Source organism: Rhopalosiphum padi, chromosome 4 (assembly GCF_020882245.1).
Source record: "Rhopalosiphum padi isolate XX-2018 chromosome 4, ASM2088224v1, whole genome shotgun sequence".
Classification (NCBI taxonomy): Eukaryota; Metazoa; Arthropoda; class Insecta; order Hemiptera; family Aphididae; genus Rhopalosiphum; species Rhopalosiphum padi.
Genome location: NC_083600.1, coordinates 29,638,371 through 29,647,547, shown reverse-complemented (window position 1 = coordinate 29,647,547; position 9,177 = coordinate 29,638,371).

Here is a 9,177-nt window from a genome sequence, read left to right as displayed (position 1 = left end):
TACTATGCATATTATTTTATAAGAGATGTGCCTATAATAAAAATAAATTATAACAATATCAGGAAAAATTTGTTTGAATTACGATTCATTTCCTACATATTAAACGCGTATTCATATGCATACAAAAGGAATATGCGATATTCATTTATGTACTATTGTCTATTAACCTGCAGGGTATTGTGCGTTTTTTTACTTCAACCGCATGTCCGGAATTCTTTTATAGCCTTATAGCTACCTATAGTGTATAATGTATATATATATATATATATACGATGAATAAATATTAGCTCAATATTATGTGTAACTATATCAACGTGAAAACTAAGTTTCGAAAATTATATGATTAGTGATTCTACGAATCAATAATAATAATTACTGATAAAAAAAAAAAAATACTTATATATTATAATAATTTATGAGATAGCTGGTTATAGGTAATAGTTGAATATAATACCCGTAGTTGCTGGGTATGTGTTCTACTTATTTAGGTTTAAGTGTAATAACTTAATGCGAGCAAATCGGTTTATGTTGTGTACTTCATCGATGAATATAATATAGAAAAGACGAACCTGGTTAGTAATCCTCTGCCATCGGATTGAATATGGTGTACCGATGCATGTTCAGTGTTTTTTTGAACATATCGAAAAGTGTAAAGTTAAAAGCTGTACTCGAGTGTTTAATGCGTCTATATTGTTGTTTGTAATCTCAGTCGGTGGAAGTCGACCTAACTGGTGCATATGATGTTTTTTTGTATGTTTCAAAAACTGTAGTAAAGACGGAGACCGTGTTAAGCACACGTCTATAGTTATAAGATTCCATGGTTATTTGGTTTTTTTATTTTGTATTTTATATAATATATTATTATGTTGAGTGTATAGGCTTGTATATGTTGAGTACCTATGGAGGTTTCCGTTCATGTGTTTAGTTTAATATTTAATATAGATACACCTTGTAATAAAAACGGCGTACATCAATTTTTTCCGTTCGTTCTTGGGCATCACTTATTTCTTATGTTATTTCTTTGCCAATGCTCAACAAAAAAGTAATAATAACATTTAAAATAACATACGGTAACATACGAATCTAATGGCGCGGCTATTAGACCTTAGACCTATACCACCTCCAAAACTATCGCACGATCTTTATAAAAACAGTCGCACCACGTCTGCAGATGGACCATGTTTTATTTTTTTTTTTTTAGAAACCGATCTTTTACAATACTGCAATATTGGGCTACGCAGATAACGGCCGGATGACGGATACGTAGTTTAACTGCATCATCATATTAGACATTATTAAGTACATCTGCGCACGACACGAGACAGATTTCAATAAAATAACCCTTATCGCGTGCTGATAATAACAACTACGCGGTGTGTAGTATAATAATAATAATAAATTGTCGACGACTGTGAAGGCGGTCTATTTATTCTACGCGATGCCGCGCGTCTATTATATTATGCACAGACACTTTCTTTTGAGCGACACAAACTATATTATATCTACACGAACCGAACAACCGCACTTTATATGTTCGACTGTTATATATCTACAACACGTAGGTACGATTATACTCGGAATTATCCTGCGTACGTATTATATATATGTACGTATTTTAGTATTTAGCCGTGAAATTATTCGCTCGCAAAACGATTAGCTTTACATACGCGCGAGAGTATATACTCGTATGCGTACCTAACTATATATATATATATAAATACACACGTTTTATATATATTTGTGTGTGCGTGTGCTGTCGGTTTCGTTTCGTCCGCGGCGGATTCGGAACGATTTCAGCGTAAACGCGATGTAATGAACGCCGTGCGTTTGCAGGACATTTAAAAATGCACGGGAAAATAATCGTGGCGATAAATTAGTCATGTTTTCACTGAAACCGTGTACCACGTACCTACATAATAAATACACGCGACGGATATAATAAACAAAAACGAAAATATTCTCCGTATTGAGAACGAAAAAAAATCAAGAGCATCGCGTAGTCGTCATCCGCGGCGATTTATCTCGTGCGTGAGCGCGGCGATGGTCAGGAGACGTTGACGGTTACGCCGGCCGTCCAAGGTTATACGTAGTTATATTAAGCCGTTCATAATAACGACTCATATAATATGTTCGCGTACGGATTTCGTCAGATTATTTTTTTCCATATTATTATTATTATTAAAAGTGTATATATATACATAGTAGCGATGCAGCATTATTATTTATTACTATTATTGAGATCTTAGCGGACGTCTGACCGACCGAAAAAACAACAGGCTGCAATTTTCCGCGCCCGAATGTAGAGTAAACGGCGGAAAATAAGAGTAGCCACACACACACACGCGCGCGCGCATATATGTATGATACGACATTGTGTTGCACACGCATCACCCGTTTACGATACGCGTGTGTGTCGGACACGATTTCACTACTGTGCGCAGTATACGCATCAATTTCCATGTATCGCTAACACTCTCGAGGACATTGAAAAACATAAACGTATTTAAATTTAAATGCTACCAAACACGCTAAAAATAACTCGAGTCATTTTTTTTTTTATCGGAATCGTGATTAACGAAAAATAGCTTAGGAGAAGAGCCCAAGTAGAATAAGCCGCAATAGGTATATAACTCGTAGAATATACATATTATATATCATAGAACAAAATTGTATATTATGTGACTCGCGTGGGTTTTATTTCCGCGGGCCTAAATACTGATGCACAGAATTTTGTGTATTTGTCAAGTGAGATTGTATTGCATTTCACTCACTGGAGATTGAAAATCGTATTATGCTATATTTATTTTGACTTGATCCATTATTGGCGATATCGACCATATTATTCTATTATTGTCATCGTCTTTCGGTCACGACACGATTTCTGAAATAACTATTATAGTTGTACTACTATGCAGTGATATCTCTAAATACCAGACACTATCGGTCGCTGACATTTTGATAATTATTCGGAAGTTTTCGATATTTAGAAAGCTCAGGTTTTGGTATATTTTCAAAAAAATTATCCACTATTCAGAGGTGTCCGTTAGGGGAGGTTTTACTGTATACGGTTTTATTTATTCTATATTTTGCAGATATTATAGGCTAGTCACTTATCACATAAATGGGATAACGTTAACTAGCCAACGCAATAGCTAGTCTATATTATATATATACATAATACAATGTATAATAATATATATTGTTGTATTGCCGTAATAACGGTAATGTTCGTTCGACGGCTGATGTCAAAAAAAAAAAAATTCCAAACGCACTTTTTGCCGCCAAAAAATAAATAAAAAAATGGTCAAACGATCGGTTTGTACTTTTACGTCGATTAATCGTCCGAAACGCGTTGTCACCGGGTGTAAATATTGTAACGGCCAATCCGACGTCATCTGAGTGATTATTTTTCGGCGAACAAAAACTATGTCACTAGAGTTATAATAATGTTTATTTATTTACCGGACGATCGTCGACGCGTAAAAAAATTATAAAAAAAATAATAACAATAAAAAATAAACCATTAATCGGTCTTCCACGCGTATCCGCGGTATACGCGGGTTGTCGCGAATTACTATGCCGATATATAATATAATATTATTCGTAGTAAAAGTCTCAGTTATTTTGGTGTATTTTAACATAATATTATAAACCGAAATTTTACAATTCTCCGTTATATTATATCCGTTTAATGATCGATTGAAACGAGTTTTTCATTACATCTAACCTTATATTGGATTGTGTAGCGCCACCGGAAATAAAACTGTTTATCCATATTATACCACAGACGCCATTATCGGAACCTATAAGTATATTATTATAATATATCGACATGCTCAACCGATGATGATATTATGCAGTACCTATATTACATGTATTTTTACAACGGGTCATTAAATTCAAAATATTTAAGTTTGAATTACAATATTATTGTTATTATTAAACATTTTTTATTTATTTGAAACTCGGAAATTCCTTAATAGTAAATCCTATTAAGTTACGTTTTTTCTCAATTTTAATTTATTTTTATGTTTTTAGTTATCGTTTGCATATGTAGAAATATGTGAATATTATGTGTGTATGCACATATATTTAAGACGATTATATGAAAAAAGATTTAAAACTAATTGTATAGTAAATTAAAATCACATTTTAATGGTTTCACGCTTTTTTATACGTGGGTATATCCATTGTAATTTATATTTATAAACGAGTGTCATTATCATATTTAAGTCACTGATTCCTGATATTATGATTTTATCACACGTGCGCAGTCGGGTGAACCTTAAATAACACGTAAATAATAATAGCAATAAATGATACACTATATTATGATATATTTGTATTACTAATAACGATAATGTACCACGTCAAAAAAGTATAAAATCAATCCTACACTTACAAGGGGAAATCTTCTCGGTTAAAGTTAATTTATTTTCGCTAATATGAAAATAAGAAAATCAAAAAATTTCAAGACAATGTATACAAATAAAGCATAATATAAAATATTTTTTATCTTTTAAAACTTTCAAAATTGTATACATTTACATAATTTCACCTTTACACTAGTTGTATCCTAATTGCTTTTTTTTTATCTTTAATATGCTACTATATTTTACAATAATTTATGAGTTAGGTAATAATTTTTGTAGTTCTAAGTTTGTGACCATAAAATTATTTATATAATAATGAAAAGTTTAGCTACGAAATTAATGTTTGAGTTACCTAGTATACTATTGTATTAAAAAGTTTTAATTGTACTATATTGTATGTATGTATGTATGTATTATTTTTGTTATTTATACTAATTTTGTGATTCTACTTTAAGCATTCTAGGAAACAGATTTTTTTCTATAATCATTGTTGGATAGTAAATATTAAATAAAAATAAAAAATATTACACAAGAGAATAAACACTCGTGGGGAAACACAGAGGTCGAAAAAAAATAACAATTTCATATTTAAATTACCTGTTTTGAAAACAATACATATTTTTAAAACAAAAAAAAATGAACAAATAATTTATTATTTTTTCATAAAGAAAATTATACCACACGTTTACTGTAGTTTAAATTGTATAATAGGTATGTCGGATTTGGTCGTGGAATCCCATCCACAGTTTCAGTCTGTATACGGATACGTCTACTTGTCATTGCAATCCGCAGTGCGGTAACACGTAACACTAAAATAAAAATGAAAATTACAATATTACACATCAATCATAGAGGTTATTTTATCAAAATATAATGAGATCAAAAATATCGAATTTGTATCGCGCAATTGGAAGTGTATTAAACCTACAGCAGTACAGTCCTTTTTAACACTTTCTAACATACACACGTATAATTTATAATATATTAAATACACGATAGAAATAGTGTTAATGTTATTATAACAATAATACAATTATTGCTAACCTATTATCTACCTACAATAATATTTTTATCATGATATAGTATTGCCTACATACAGTACAAACGGAATACAGTAGACATGCATACAAACGAAAATATACACATCACGTATATTGCAATTATTCGCATAATATAATAATATAAGGACGTCGAATTACAAGTATAAGTACGAAATATAATAATTATAAAATACAATATATTATATGCCTACAAATGACGTTTGTCGTTTTTATTTTTTACATTAGGTATATTCACGTAATATATTGCTGTACAATATTATACACCTAATGATGATCATGATTTATCAAAAACACACTTACTTTAATGAATGGTCGAGACATCGCGAGTGTTAACCCAACACCGTACTAGAAATTAAAGTCTGTATACATACGTATAATATATATATATCATAATAATATCAACAATAATAGAGAGTATACATATTATAATATACATTTATGCTATTATTGGAATAGAACTTAATTATTATCACTAGCTATAATAGTTATTATTTCTTATTTGCGCGTCGCGAATGCACTTTTATATAGGAATAGTTACTGTCGCCAATATACTTACACATGTGCCGTTTGATGTTCCTAGACCGTCCATTAGATCGAAGCGTTTGAATACGCCATGTGAAACGACATTGTATAATACGATTCTTTCTAATACATATAAAATTATATACAACCTATTTTCTATGCCAATAAATATATAATTACATTGTATGTATAGGAATGGGTACGAGACAATTTACGATAAAGAAATGCATCATCGTTTACCAACACAGATACATGAGGTATATATACGTCTTGTTTACATAATTGGTTGAAAAAATTGTGATTTATTATGTTGTTATATAGATATAATTATTATTGTATTGCTTTAAGAATATAGTATTGCTATGAATGTACCTATAGGATTTACAATGATTTATGTTGTATATATTATTTTATTTGTATGTCTTTAATAATCCATAATCTTCAAAATTGGTCTTTGAGGATGGTTTCTGAAAGCAAATTGGATATAGCTGATATTTGCCAGAGACTCTGCAGTTATAACTTCCATCAGACTTATACCCACGTAATTGTATGTTAAATAATAGTATAAACCGTATAATTAAGTTCTGATAAAAAGTTTTATATACTATCATTACATTGTATTTGTATGAATAATAACTATCATCAAATAATATTATTGTAGTATATCGTATATTTTTATCTTATAATGTATAATTAAATATTATAAAATTATGTTATGTAGTGAAACTTGTGTAATTCGAAACTTTGAACTCTGCAGTACGTTTAATCTACGAAATGTTTATAAATAAATATAAATATAGAAATAAGCATTCATTAGACATTGTAAAATTTTCAAAATATGATTACTTATTTTGATATATTTATAAACATTTTAATTTTTCAATTCTTTTAGAAGCCAAAATATTATTCTTTTATACCTATTATATAATTTATAACCTTGAAAATTTTTCTTACTGCAATATTTCTTAAGTAAAAATAGCTGTAGACAAACATAATATAACTTGTATTAGTGTTAAATAGATTATATAGAATAGAAAATGGTTCACGCAATGCTCGTATTGTTTTTGTGTGAGCCATGGATTATATTATAAAATAAGAATGTCTAGAATGAGTTATACTTAACGCTAACAACCTTTAAAGAATCGAATGATTTTTATTTTTGAAGATTACAATAATATATTTCTGAGTAGTTCAAGTTTATATATAGGTATACATAATATAGTTTATTTTGTATTAGTAATTTTTTGTTTGCCAAATAATGGTAGATTAAAATTGCACATTAATTTGACATGTTGGAGTATTGTGTTATTGTTAAAGTCACAAATGAATAATTACGAGCATCGAATAATGATCATCATTGTATGATGATTTAGATGTTTAAATAACGTTTATTTATAAAGCGATATCATGAGGAGTTATGAGACGAGAGCAAGAGAATAACAATAATGTTAGTCGCCGAGAAACGACTAAATAATGTCAAGTTTTAAAAGTTACTCATGGTGATTTTCTCGGGTGCGATAATCGTGGCGTAAACATACGAATCGAACACACGCGTATAGTTTTCCGTTACCCGATTTGCATAACAATACATTGTATAACGTATAGTGTACCTCATAAAGTATAATAATATAATAACAATAATAACACGATAATCATATTAACATGCGAATATGAGCTATGGTAAATATAGGTGCATTCATACATACGTGCAAATAGATAAACACGCGTGTCGTACCCGACGATGAGGATACAACAAAAGTATATAACAGGCCCACGCGCATCAATATATACGCCCGCCACTGCTGCAGCGCGAAACGTCTTTTTATTTCCACAGTTCATTGCCACTATGATTAGCCCCGTTCGACGGATAACGCACGCCGAACCTAAAACCGTAGATCTAAAGAATAAACTAAAATCAATGACCTTTCAAGACATTTAAATTAAACAAAAAATTAAATTTTTTATCGTTTGAAATTTTTTTTTATAGTCATCGGACGCTGTATTATTTGTAGGTATAGGTACTTTAGAAATTTGCGTGCTACGATTATAACATAATCTATAAATTCAGAAAAACAATCGTTTGAAGTTAAATGAAGGATGGCGTGCTCTATATGAAACCATACATTGCGACGTATATAAAGTAAAGACACCCGATAAACGCATTTTTTCACGCGCATATACTCCATCATTTAAGTAAAAATGCGATGTTCTTTTCTACGAAATTCAAACGCCACGTGCATATCGTGCGATATGTTATGTAGATACATATAATATATCGTCTTGTCGAGACGCAATATCGATCGTTCCCCCGTGTCTCATCGCAACTTATTCGTCTTCAGACTATGCACAGTTACATTGTATATATATATACATACGTATATGCGTGTTTCGCGTATAGCTATGTACATTATATACCTATGCACGACGGATTCGCGAGAACGCGTTTTATATATTATGCGTCGTCGTGGTGTTCGATGTACCGAAAAATAACAATGGCGTATTAATACTCATATACCTTTATGTCATTACTATGGTGAGACGTTATCGTGCAACGTATTGCAAGCGCGTTTTTGCGGGGGCGCCAAACGAGACGTGCCGCAGGTGAAACTGTAGATGAGCGGGCGTGGGTACACGAGAACTTTGACCCGATCGTGTCCGGTGATCCGGCGAGTGATTCGAGCGTTCAAGTCTCCGAGGTTTTCACGAGCAGCACCGATACGGTATATATGTATACATCCTTTATCCCGTGTCAAGTACAATGTTATTGCAGTGGCGTATACAACATGTATTAGCGCTAACAATAATATTATACACGAAACAATATCCGTTTCGGGCCGATTAACCGTAGGCCCGCGAGAACGGATGTCTGCACTATGTGAATCGTGTAAAACACCGTAAATATAAATATATATATATATATATGTGTATAATATACAAGAAGATTTCCCGGTAAAGTAATATTATGTATATATATATTGTTTTAGCGTTTACCAGGGGGTTCTTTTCCGTTTTATCAATGAATAGTTACATCTTATAGAAATATACGCCTATATATAATATAGATTTATAGCCGAAAAGTACCGTAACCCGTAATTGAGCCGCGCGCGTTCTTCCCGCCGCAGCGAATTAAAAATATATCATCCGATTAAAAACCGATCGAAATAACGCCGTCGTCGCCGTTGCTACAGCCATATAATATTATTATTCGTATCTATATACAT